Source organism: Mya arenaria, chromosome 13 (genome assembly GCF_026914265.1).
Source record: "Mya arenaria isolate MELC-2E11 chromosome 13, ASM2691426v1".
Taxonomy (NCBI): Eukaryota; Metazoa; Mollusca; class Bivalvia; order Myida; family Myidae; genus Mya; species Mya arenaria.
The window spans coordinates 10,363,117-10,377,283 of NC_069134.1; the positions used below are offsets into that span (position 1 = coordinate 10,363,117).

Consider the following 14,167-nt stretch of genomic DNA (forward strand, 5'->3'; position numbering starts at 1 on the left):
ACACGCATCACTTTATCCTCTAATCTCAAGTATAAATAATGATAACATTTTACGTCAACAGCCCGCGGTCGCCATTCTAGACATTGTTCAGGTTGAATTGTTGCCGATAATGAGAATCGGAGCAGTAATTATAGAGTGAGTCGTTTGATGGGTACCGTCTATACACAGGGTGGCTGGGTCGTGAGGGTAAAATCCTGGAATCCCGCAGCGACTCGTTACGAATCGGCCATGTTTCCAACGGGTTTCGTTCACACGAAAACATGTTGTTGGGGGCTGGCTATGGGCATAGTTGCAGGTTCAGTTTCCAAAATGGTAACTCATACTTGGGGATAGCAGCCCGTTTTCTGATGCTTGTAGGGATAAGTTACATGAAAGTTTAAAAAATCACATGACCATTTGTTTGCAGGGTGTCAGTGAACATGCTCATAAGGAGGATATTACCTGATCAGTTACATTTGCTGTTGTAATCAAGCTCTGTGGTTGATGAAGTTAAACATTCAAATTTTTGATAAGCTTTCTTTCATTTCATTTAATATCATTAGATATTTTGATTGGCTGATAAGATTTACAATCATTAAGACAGGAAATTGGTTTTGAATTACTTTTGTTTCTTTTTAGCTAGCTTGGGTAGGGTCTTTAGACTTTTCCGGCAACTGAACATTGTACTGTATATGAAAAAGGTAGGTTAAGCCATTGTGTCATTTGATAATATTATTTTATTGTACATTGAACCATAATTCCCAGTGTATTTAACAGTTTTTTTGAAATTTATAACGAATTAATTTTTGCTCATCTGATTGAATGAAAAGCTTCCATTGATTATTACGAGAGCACCATGCATTGATTGGTCATAATTAGTTAAGGCAGAATGTCCCGTGTTTCCTAATTATCGATCCTTCAATTACCTCCCTTTGTTAGGACAATAATCACCACCCTCTGAAGCCAATACGCAAATATTTTCTTTTTATCTTGGTCTGAATGGAGCTGGAAATTTTTAATCTGTCGAGCACACAATAGTGCCAATGCATGCTAATTAGGGCCGTCATTTATTGATGGCTTTGGTTTTTCCCGGTTTTCACTTCACTTGCAAAGTGTCATCAATTTATAATCGTAATTTTGAAAGCGCTTTATCTTGAAGTGAATCTCGATAGATAAAGTTTTGATTTGAAAAATGGCAATAATTTTTGGCGGTTTCAGGTGCTAGGATTAATATCAGGAATTCACAATTTACGAATTAGCTTTTGTGGTGTTGTTTTGAATTAGTTTTAAAAGTTAAAGGGCGAGAAATTTTGATATTATGTAGTCTTCAAAGGGTTCCTCACAATAGAGGCCAATGGCCTTTTGTGGTTTTTATGTGAATTATTTGTTATTAAGCCTTCAGGATTGTTATTTGTAGATCACTGATTCCTTAGGATCAGTTGTAAATGACATTAAGGATTATTTCAGTAAATTAATTCAACAGTAAATACATTGAAAGACTTTCAAATACTATTATTAAGAAAACTGCTTTTAATGCTAAACTTGACCTATCGCGTTCACAGTCATGCAAAGTTTTTGGTGTTTAACCAATAAAACTCACTTAAGTTACAATTGGCAATATTAGTATTAGGCCCATAACTATGGCACAATCATGTCTCCATTTTTAGCATTAGGCCCTCATCTTTGGCACAGTCATGTAATATTGGAAATTTAAGTCAGCATTAGGCCCATTTCTTTGGCACAATCATGTAAAAATGTCAGTGGAATACCAGTGGAATACCACTGTATTCCAGTGGTATACATAAATACACTAGTATTCCAATGAAATACCACATACTACCAGTGGAATACAAATGAATTTCAGTGGTAAACATAATGACACTGGTATTCCACTGGTAACCAATAATCAGTAGTGGTATGCCACTGGTCAGATTTATATCAGTTGTATACCACTGGATTTCCAGTGGACTGGATTAAGAAAATTAAGGTAATAAATGAAATTAAATCAGGTTAAGTGCTAAATGTCTGATAAGATATAAGGGTTAGTTTGGATTCTGGTTACATTGTTAATACATGCTATTCTGTGGGTCGATGGGGGACACAGTAGGCCCCTTGGCCTTAGGGATGTACTCTGTTGATAGGCATAGGGGGGCTGGCCCTCTTGAAGCTTGTGGGAAATAAGCATTTTAGTTCCAAGATTGCATCTAAACATCTTTTCTAGTTGTTAATGCACCAGTCGGACAATTGTAACCACGCCCCCCCCCCCCCCCCCCCCCCTCTGATTTTTAAACTTCAAAATTGACTTACGTTTTGTTTAAGCAAATGTCTGGAGTCTTTGGTTCGCGATGACGTCAAATTGCCAAACAGTAGTTTTTAATCTCCACTATTAGACAGCGTGAAAAAGTAACACATTGGCTGATAGCTGGTAAGATCATTAATAGCTATGATTTCTATCCTCTAGAGCAATTCAAAGTCCATTAGTTGTCATAATAACTGACAAAATTTGCAAACACAACTGAATGACAACAATAAGCCGCCATTTTGACTTGAACCGGAAGTACTATAATAAACCTGGGAGGAAAAGTGTGCCCTGTGTGGGGCTCAAACCCATGACCGCCGGAACACTAGCAGGGCGCTCTAACCAAATGAGCTAACCGGGCGGCTGGTTCTAACCCACACACACTACACTCCTCCCCCCATTAACCTTTAAGGCCGACGGAGGCACTCCTGCTGTTTACCGCTGCCACCAGTAAAGTAAACCTGGGTGGAAAAGTGCGCCCGGTGTGGGGCTCAAACCCACGACCACTGGAACACTAGCACGGCGCTCTAACCAACTGAGCTAACCGGGCGGCTGGTTCTAACCCACACACACTACAGTACATTTCTGCAGACGATAATAGATGAAGCTTTCAAAATATGTGTAGGTCATTTGACCACGATGGCACACTGGTGAGGTTTTACGTATCACTTGTGAATAATTGTTGAACTAAATTGGCTTTGACTCCTTACTAAATGTACAATGTTATTCAATGACAATATCAAGTGACTGTAATTTCTGGAAAGAGCATGTCAATCGTCAGTTTGAATTTTCTAATTATCAATTATATTTTTTTCCTACAAAAAAATCATTAGCACTTATTGTAATTTCGCTTCATCACTTTGAAATGGTTTTACTTGTGTAAAACCGTCATTTGATCGGAAAAGAGACAATTTAAAGAAGTCGCGAAAATATGTGACAGTTTAGAATTTATGATGTGTGACTGCATTCACTTAATGTTCTTGGGTGATTGGGTGAAGAAAACATGTCTTACTCATAATTGTTTATGATATTCACTTAAAAAATTGTCCATTTTAGACTCAATGGAGACAAGGCATACACAACCAGTTATGCAGTTACTCAGCTATGTGACAAAAGTGAGGATGTCAACTTTCCCCGTTACCGGTACGCCTGACCCCTGATCACTTTGCCACCCTACCAACCCACCAACATGTCCTGTAATATCTGCAGGTGCTTGTTCATGACACTAGAGTAACTGGTAAGGGTTTTATGCACCAGTCATTTGTAACCACGCCCCCCCCCCCCCCCCCCCCCCCCCCCGGTGCGGGGAATAGTGGGGACTTTGACTTTTGGTCCAGCCAAGCCCGGGCAAAGTCTCCGTCCTGCGGGGACAATCTGCTGGTAAAAAGCCCGCCAAATGCCACCGCACCCAAGGAATCCTAGATAAGGCCAATTTCCCGCTAAATTTGGCATGAAGACAAAACCACCGCAGTCACCCGGCACTGTGGGGCCACCTGGAAAGTAAAAACACGACCCATTTCCCCGGCTATCCCCGGTATACCCCCGGACCTGGGGGGGCTGTGGTTACAATTGACTGGTGCATTAGTTAAGATCATTTTAAAATTTATGAAATTTTTCTTGTCTTGAAAGTGTCATAGTGGATTTCAATGCAACCAAATACATATTTGACAGAAGTGAGTGTAACTGTTGATACAAAGTCATACATTAATAGTTTTTCCCGGGAGGACCCATTTCTCTCAAACATGGCCATTCTACTACCCTTTAACTGTCATATGATTTAAGAACTTGACAGTAGATCGCAATCAGTTTACTTTTACTTCGAGGCTTATGTGAATCGTCCTGTACCTACAATTAATACTAGCGAATTTTGTTTTAAAGTGAAACTTCGATGTGAACATCTTAAAATCTCATCAATTATATAATCTTCTGGAGTTAAAATAATATAAAATTGGCCTTATTTAAAGAAAGAAGACTTTAATTATGTATTTTAAACTTGCTTCTTATAATCAAAATCTAAATTCAATGTCATATATTTTTTAGGGAAAACAGACTTAAAAAAGAATTGAAGACAACTGCCATTTGAGAAAGAAAAGGAGGACGATGGGTGATAAATAATACTGCACTACATTATAGAATGAAATCATCTACCAACTCCATGTTAGTTGCTGTGGGCATCAACATTGATACAGATGCAATTTTGGAAACTGTTTTAAAAATATGAGTTACACTATCTTAACTAAAAAAGAAGTGAAAAACTGTTCCTGTATAATACACAAACTAGATGCTAAAAAGTTTGGCAAGTAGCAGTGATTAAATAAATTTGAAACTTACACAACAACCCTAAAGAAGAAGAACCATCATCATCTACAATGGTTGCATCATTTGGCAAGGTGTATATACTCACAACAGTGTTATGTGTCATAAGAAGTGGAAGTGTTCTATATGGACGACTTCCAGACAAAACCATAGAACTGTCATATTTTATAATGATTAGTCTTGTTTCATTATAACTTCTTTAACCATTATAAAAAAATTAATGAATTAGTATTATAAATTAATGTGTGTTCAATTGCATTACTTAGTTTTTTTAATATCAAATGTTTTTGTTCTGTAAGATTTTGTTCTGTAATGCTGTTGTTTTTAATCTGACCTTCGAAGTAAATATGCTGTAACATGGAATATGGATATTGTTTGTAATTAATGTCACAGATCTTCCCAAATGCAGACATTTAGAGCTATAAAAACTAAGTTGTAACACTATACTGGTGCAAAGCAAATTATAATAGTAAAAAGGAAATATTTTAGAACTATAAGAAATGTCTTTTGACCCGTAAAGGCAAAATTTGTATATGTATTTGCTATTATATCTGCTATTTTGGAATGATCTGTATTTGAGCTACTTTATTCCAGGGGTAAACAAGCGGATATATTTTGATGGTAATTCTCAAAAAGTTTTCTGCTGGTATTCCAGTGGTATTTGGGAGTACCAGCTGTTAACTTATAGTGCAAGACCACCAAAATTCATTGCTGGAATACCACTGGCATACCAGCTGTAAATTTAAGTGGTATTCCAGTTTACTGCTGGTATCCCACTGGTAACGTAGTATACCAGCTGTAAACTTTTGGAGGAATACCATCAAAGTTTACTGCTGGTATTTCAGTGGAATTCCAGTGGAATACCAGTGGTAAATATTGGTGGTATTCCACTGGAATACCAGCTGTAAACTTTTAGTGGAATACCACCAAAATTTACTGCTGGTATACCACTGAAATACCATTGGTATACCACCGGCATTGCACTGGTATTCCAGTGGTATACCACTGATATTTTTACTGGGGGGTATATATATATATATATAAACCATTGGAAATTTGAGTCACCATTAGGCCTATAACTTTGGCACAATCATGTAACCATTGGAAATTTGAGTCAGCATTAGGCCCATTTCTTTGGAACAATCATGTAACCAAATGGAAAATTTAGTCAGCATTAGGCCCATAACTTTGGCACTATCATGTTACCCGACTGGTAATATGAGTAAACATTTAATAAGGCCCATTATTTTAGCTCTTGATTGTAGAGTTATGCCCCTTGACCATCTAAGGAAAGCAGACAAGCTGTGTCATTCCTGGATAACATTTTCCCAGCTATTTCTTAGAAAAGGACCATTATGTGTCATAATCTGTTTGTGTCTGTTGAATGGTGATGATAAAAGCAAGTGCACTGTTGTCATTTTTCAGCAGTTTAATGTCAACTGACAGCAGAAAATTGAATTTTATTACTATATGTTAAATTTAAATGGGTTTTCCCCATTTGTGGAATATTCTGAGAATAAAGAGACATAATTTTCCATGGGGAGTATTTGAAGGCATTAGTCTGTCCAGCAGAGAACATTCTGAACCCAGGAATTGTATCATTTTTCAAGTGTTGCTAGGCAACTGTTTCAGTTTTTCTTATTTAGTTAATGGACAGTCAGAGACAAAATTTAATTTGGAACGGAATGGCCTGCTGAAGTATAAGTTGTTCCATTTCCAACTTTAGAAAGTAGTATTTGTTTTTGGTATTATTTTATGTCAATTGCATGTATAGAAAAAACTTGCATTCTTGGTTTTTTAGTGTTTAGTTACATCAAGGACTTAGTAGAATAATATGGTCACAAAACTTGAACAAGCCGCTTCTTTTTCTATTTATTGATTCTGAAAAGATGGGACGAATTTTTCAGAACTTTGTTAAAGTTAGCAATGTTTTTAACGTCGCTCTGTAAATAAAATGTATACATAAAGTCTTGTGCTCTGCAGTACAATTCTAACAATATTTGAGACATCTTCTTCAGCTGTTGTTTGAATATATATATAAGCATATCATGAAATAATTCATGGGTTAAAAAGTTCACAATGATGTCATTAATAATGTTGTTAACTTGAGCAAAGTTCTGAATAATCAGCCAATGACCTTGATTCTTTTCCAAATGTCTGTACATTCAAATTTTAAAATATGAAGTGAACTTGAGAATTTCCTTTTTGCCACGATCTTAGATTGCCTGTACAGCGTGAAAGCCCTAAAAAAAAGTAGCCCAAAATTACGATATTTCAGCTATGAATTAAAGCTGCTGTACTCATGTAATAAGCTCAATGATAGATTTACGGTCAGGGAAAATATTGGCCTGTCAAATTTCATAACAGACATGGAATTTCAAAAGTTTGTGAATTTGTAAAAGGCATGAGGGCTGAAGAATTATTTAAAACAAGTAGGGATCTGATTGATAGCGTTATGGAGTTGTTAGAAAGCTGCTACATCAAGTTATGGTTAAATTTGACAGCGTTTTCCATATATTTGAGGGATTTCCTGGGATTGAGAAGGAAATTGCTCATAACGTGTAATCCGATGCACATTGTTATTAGAAATTGAAGAGTTAACGGGGGAATATACGTCATGACAGATGGATTACGCTGTGTAGATGGTCTTCCTGTAATGGTTGCTGTATGAAGAACTGCTCGCAACATTTCTTAAAAGAATGTTTTTGTGTGTATCCCATATCTCCAGCATCTCTTATTGGTTTAAAATTATAATAACAATGAGAAAGAAGCCTGCATTTCTTTCATTCATGTTTCAGTTCTGCAATGTCTTGTCTCGATCATACTCTGTGCTCAAATTTGATTTGAAATGACTTTATTGATCTAGTACTGTTTTAGTGCCATGCCTCACGTTTACAATTGTGTCTTACTTATCATGTTGTTTTGGTCCATCTAATTTGCCAAAACAGCTATTTCCTTCATTTCAAACCTGTATGGCACTAGTGGTCATTCTCTGTTGGTCATTTCCCATGGACTGAGTGAATGGTCAGTAGTGGCCTGAGTGATGGACAGGCCAGAACGCCTCATTAATGAAGCACAAATTTCTGTCAATATCCCTAAGGTCCATCTGCCAGTTTTCGTTAACTAGCTCCTAGATGACCGCTCAGTGGTTTGGCCAGTTGTGGTGGATATAAGTCCTCTCATACACTTCTTAAAGTTCCGAAGAGTTTTGATAGCCCTGGATTAGTACTGGATGCTACAAGAAATTAATTTTAAGGCGTCCAATGTACAATAAAGCTATTTATTTATTTTCTGCTATTTGCAATTATGTTTTTTTATTATGCCTGGTGACCTCTTATTTTTATGGTATCATTTGAAAAGGGTATTCCTCGCTGATAGCTTTAAATATAAAAAAAATAATTAAATGACTGAAACATATTATACCGGAAGATGAAATTATTGCAACTTGTATTTAATAACTGGGATATTTGATTTTCATTTCAACAGAAATTGGATTAGAGCAGGCAAATATTGCAATCTTTCAACACCAAAAAAACTTGTCTGTAATATTGTTTTCTCTTTATTAACTTATATATATATATTTCTAGCACACCGGATAGGCATTTCCGGTGAATTCATCCGTGCTGGAAAACTCCATCTGGCTTCCCCCTATGCCAGATGAGTCACGCGCTGTGACGTAATAATTTCAATTTCTTTTATAATACACGTTATGTAATCATAATTATGAAATTTAAATAGATGAGTTCCATTAACATTAACTTGACAAAAATAAACTTTAAAAAACAAAACAAAATAACCCTTAAAAGAGGTAATGTCGAAGGAACTTATTGACGTATGCAGTGAATACAAACTACTGCGCGTCATGACTTCAGTAAACATCATCGTACGCGCTTTTTGGTGATATGTACAAAAATGCACCTTTTTTTATATATTTTCTTCACAAAATATGTTATTTAATGTATGCTAGAAAAAATATCTATCATGTGTTTCCGTTCCGGATAGAAAAATCCGACCCTCGGGCACGCTGCGTTGCCGGTAACTCGGCAAGCCTCGTTACCTGGCAACGCAGGTGCCCTCGGGTCGGATTTTTCTATCCGGAACGGAAACACATGACAGATATTGTTAATATATATATATATAGATATATATATATATATATATTCTGTTATATCTATGCATAAAAGTCTTTCAAATGATACCAAAATAATATGGGATCAACAGGTGTCTGAAATTGACAATATTGTTCATTGGGCACCCAGGTAATTTGACTAATATACTAAGGTCCAGCTTATGAATAAACTCAGTGAACTTGCATCAGGCTCATACAACTGAAATATGTGTTTGTATGAATAAATTAAACTTATATTAATTATATGAATTAAGTCACTGAAGTTTGTAATTCATGGTCAAGCCAACAATATGAAATCTTCCTTATGAAATGTTGTCTGAGAACTAGCCTTCAGGGCCAGGGTGACATGTATCCACTGATGTAACAAGCAGGTTATAATCTGATCCCTTGCCTGGCCTCCAGCCATCCATCTCCACATCAGTGATTAGCTCATAATTAGAATAAATAGGGCCTCCCTTGGTTTTAATATTGACATGAGTGGGCACCTTGCAGGGCCCTAATTGACATTAACTAGCCCAGGGCTCTCTTGGGTAGTCCTTGGTAAAGGCAGGGCTATGGGAATATTTTTACATCTGACCATAAGTCACACTTTAGTGGCCATTAGGAAAATCTGATATTAACCAATTGATACTTTGGTTGTTGTTGCAGTTTTTGTACTGATGATGATGGTAACTAATGGTAACTACTGTTAGCTGTTACTGCTGGTAGTGGAGCTGTAGCTGATGCTGCCACTGTGTGTTGGTTTTAAGGGCAATTAACATGTATATGCTCAATTATTTTTAACATGTATTATTCCTTATTACTTTTAACATGTATTAGTTCCAATTACATTTGTATTTATTTCATAAACCACAATTTATTGTAGCTGTATTATCTAGTAGTTTTCTGAATTTCTATTGCCTAAGATATCATTACAAGCTTTGACAAGAATCAAGTCATTTTTGTCATGTTTATAATGTTTGATATGTTTTCATTTCTTTATAAGTATCTATTAAATTGATATTGAAGAAGCCTGTGTGCTGTAGAAGAGTGTGGCATTAAAGATAAGTGAGCATTTAATAAAAATATTTATATAAGCAATTATACTATTGTTTATAAATATTTCTTCACCTGAACAGTACATATAGTTTTAAGCACTTGGTTGTTCCATAATGAAAATCGTAAATTAAATTTTCTGTCTGTTATTTCTTAGAGATTCCATATTGCTGTACTGTACGTGATCATATATTAAACCAAAAATGAAGAAGATGCTCTACAATTTGAATATAAAGCTGAAATTTATGAAAGTCATATTTTTCCTCTTTCTAATATTTCGTTTCTTTCATTTGAGCTGGATGTTTGTTTGAAAAAAATGGATTTATAATTTAGTGAATATTTAGCTCATTTTGAAATCAGTTTACAGGGAATCTGTAAAGATTCTTGACTGACTTATAATATCATTTGTTTACACGGACTAACTATTCATGACCCTATGTAAATCATTCAAAATTGTTAAATAATAATTGCTTTAGTATCAGTACACTCATGCCTCAGTCAATTTAAGATCACTTAATTTTTAGCGTTCACATTCTAATTATTTAATTCTTTTTACAAAGCCTCTGTCAAAAACAAGGCAAAATGCGTCTTTAGTTGGTTTAATATCAACTGTAAGTGATTGAGTTATGTAGAAGTATGCGAAGGTGCATGGGTTAGTATAGAGGCATTTCACGCTCAACACTAAGAAAGTTAGCATAATTTTTGGTCTTCTTAACAATTGAGGTTGTGCCGGACTGTGCCAGATTATTTCAAAGACCAAAAATAAAACTAAGTTTAACTTCTGATTTTCTTCCAAGGAGGCTTGATCCATAAATTTTTCATTTGAAGGAAAAAAATCAAACTGACCATAAACATTAGTAAACAATCAAAATAATTTCTACAATGAATGATATTCTGGAAAAAACCTTTGATGTGGTACCGGAAGAATGTGATTTCATTGATGGAAATGACCCACTGCTTATAAATCAACACACTATCCTCACCCTTCTTTAAATGCCGCAGTCATGATTTTGATATTTTACATTGTCGACTTCACTTCAATAAAATCAATCGATTTAGATCCCGAAGTTTCCAAATTGTAGCCATTGTAATGCAGGTCTCGGCATCTGATTTAAAGACGAGTTTCTTCCTACCCTTTGTTGGCTGTACCCTCCCTCAGTTTTAATGTTCCGTTTTGACTTCAAAATCTCCCTGTGGTTTGAATTGCAAGAGTCTGACGTTTTCAGCCAATCCAGAAATACTTGTGCAAACTTGATCCTGACTGTTGTGATATAGAATACACAGATGCTGGCTGAAACCATGTGATGTTTTAAGACATTTCTGTAACTGCTCTTACAACTATTGATAAGTATATTGAACATAAATAAGACCAAATGGTTACTGTGGAGTTGGTTACTCAGTGTGCAGGAAATATCAAATTCAGTGTGATTTATCTTTCATTCTGGAGTTAAAGTTATTCTTGTTTTGGATATTTTGATAATTCACTTTCAGCTAATCAGGTAAGCATGATTTTATTAAAATGGACAGCAATGATTACTAATAAGTTTCAACAGTTTTAAATGACTAGTTGTCATAAAATCCAAAGTGACCGGCAGTTTAGTGAAATTATAATTTATCATTACATTTTAATCCTCGGCATGGCAGCGGAACTTGTTTTTCAGGAAGCTTTGTATGATAAATGTAAATAACAACTCAAGGGTACATATTAAGAAAATTATGACGAATAGATTGACCAGAAATGTCCCATCCTTTTGATTATACTAATCATCATCTTTAATTTAGCCAGCTTTTGTTCAATCTCTCACAATAAAGCTCTTTTATTTAGTTCAGAAAGTCCGCTTGGAAGTTACATTGTGTGTTTTTTATGGTTTTTCAATTGTTAAATTGTAATTTTGCTATCATTTCGGGGTTGATGTATACCGGCTTTACATGCAAGCCAGTACTCTGAAGCCAAATCTCCTCCAAACCGTAAATACCACACATTTTCCGTCTTTTGTTAATGCGGGTCTTTTCTTTTATTTGCCTTAAAACATCAGTTTTATTTGTACAGATTCTTTTGTGTTAAGGTCATAGGGTCTACATTTAAATAATGATCATGCTGCAAAATAAAGTCTCATGTTTAATCATGAAAAGAAACTTGAATTTGAAGACTTTTTGTAGGTTGTTTTACGAATCTAAGTGAAGATATCTCAAGTATTTGTTCTGTCTGACATATGTTATATATTGATGGAATATTGCTTGATAAATTGCAAAAAAATGTATTAATTGCATTTTCATAATCAACATTTTTTTTGTGTATTTTTTATTATTTAATTTTATGTCTCCTACTTTTAAAAAACAGTTTAATTTTTATTATTATTATGTATTTTTCATCTGATTTAATGTGTTAGACATGGTGGAATAATGTAAATAATTATCAAATTCTTTACAGTATTTATGATAAGATTTATTCCCTTTATTTAGAAAAATAAAATATTTAATTATACAACATTATATCTAATTAAGAAAAATAAAATTACATATATTTAGCTGCATGTTTGAGAAAGTTATGATTAATGTATCCATCGCATTTTCATTTCCTATAAAAGTTGGAACGGAACTAAGAAAAAGTCCAATTGTGATTCTTATCTGTGTGTCTAATTGGTTTCTTGATCTGAATTTTTCAATCACAAATGCTCTTTAAATGCATAATTGGTCTACATTTATGCTAATTATGTAGATTAGAGTGATTATAGACACTTAGATTTATCATTTACCTGTTTGATCTATTTGGGTGTTTTAATCTTCAAAAGGTCAAAGATTTTTGAAAATGCTTATCAAGTATAGAGCAGTGCTACAACCTGTCCTTGGGGTGTCAGATAATTGTCTTCAAGCTCTTTGCTTTATTAGAGTGAAATTTATAATGACATTCTGTACAATGCAAGAAGGGAGTTTTTTTAATGTCCGCCAAATTACTTACTTTTATTTTGCATCATTGACTTCTCTGAAAACAAGAATGCCTAAGTGGCCATTTGTTTTATCTATTTTGTATAAATTATTGTCTGCATGCAGAAAGCCTTCATTTTGGAACATTTTTTACACCATAAATATTCAATTAGCTATGCATTTGTTAATATTAGGCAATGGTTATGATAAAAAACTATGTCTATTTTAAATCACTTTTAAATTTATTAAATGAAAGACTTTATAATAATATGAATTGTGAAGAACTTAAATATCATCAGTTTTATTACTGCAATGTTTTCCTCATTGTCTGCTGTCATCTGTGGTCTGCAAGTTCAAGCTGTGGCATGAATTATTTTATGACATTTTTAATGTCTGCCAAATAACTTACTTTTACTTTGCATCATTGACTTCTCTTAAAGCCAGAATGCCTAAGTGGCCATTTGCTTTATTTTTTAGAAATTTGGAACAATTTTTACTTCATAAATATTCAATTAACTATTATACATATGTTAATACACTGAGCAATGGACAGGATAAAAAACTATGTCTATTTTAAATCACTATTGAATTTATTTAATGAAAGATTTTGTATTAATATGAATTGTGAAGAATATTAATATCATCAGTTTTATTACTGTTATGTTTCCTGCATACTGCTGACATATTTTTTCTTCAAATTCAAGCTGTGGCATGAATTGTTTTGTGACATTTCAAAAATTAGCACTTCTGAGCTTGAGTCTCAAACTCCACTAAAATTGTAATTCATAAACTACAAGTGAAAGTGTGCCATGGTATATGGCCCGACCGATGCCTGGGCCAGAACCTAGCAGCCCTGTAAGACATGAGACATCCACCAACAAACAAACTATTTATGAGTAGACAGAAAAAGTTCATGTATTATTTTTTGTCTGTTTCTGGATGCTTTGGTAAACCTGGTAAATGATCTTTAAGAATGTTAAATAATGTATCTTTTACTAGAAATTCAGTGCAAAGGACATAATCATTGTCTTATGGATGCTGTAATCTTGAAATTTGCTGAGTAGCCCATCATGGGACACATCTTCACCCAAATTACCGTCAATATTTGTGATTCAGTTTATTTTTAAACAGTTTCAAATCTTTAAAGCCAATGTAAAATGATGAACTGGTCAAGTGTTTGCGGAAGACCTAGAGCGGAAGACAGGCCATTGTCCAGTGGTCACTATAGGTTGTTAACAGTACTTCACCGCCATAAAGCTAAGTCGGTTTGATACCTTTTCACAACACGGCAGGAGATTTTATGGTGAAGGACCTATGAAGAGCTGTCTGTGCTGACCCATGGATGGATGGTGGATGGACAATAGGTTATGTTGGTGGACCGATCCTCAGACCGTCACCTCAGGTGACCTGCTGAACTGGACAAGAGCATTGGACCAACATTTACTCTTGTCTTCTCAACCAATTATATAAACATTTAAGGTTTC

At 34.7% G+C, this 14,167-nt stretch overlaps 1 protein-coding gene across 15 annotated transcripts in view; it reads left to right on the forward strand.

The window, feature by feature from the left end:
• The window catches only part of LOC128213462 (eyes absent homolog 1-like), a 125,290-nt gene that overhangs the window by 58,209 nt on the left and 52,914 nt on the right, over nucleotides 1-14,167 (forward strand). The window contains exon 1 of one of the 15 annotated variants that reach the window (XM_052919188.1): nucleotides 10,993-11,257. The exons of the other annotated variants lie outside the window; for them this stretch is intronic. The gene's annotated coding sequence lies outside the window, so the exon portion shown is untranslated. Of the gene's footprint in view, nucleotides 1-10,992; nucleotides 11,258-14,167 lie in introns of those variants that run through there. 15 annotated transcript variants of the gene reach the window in all.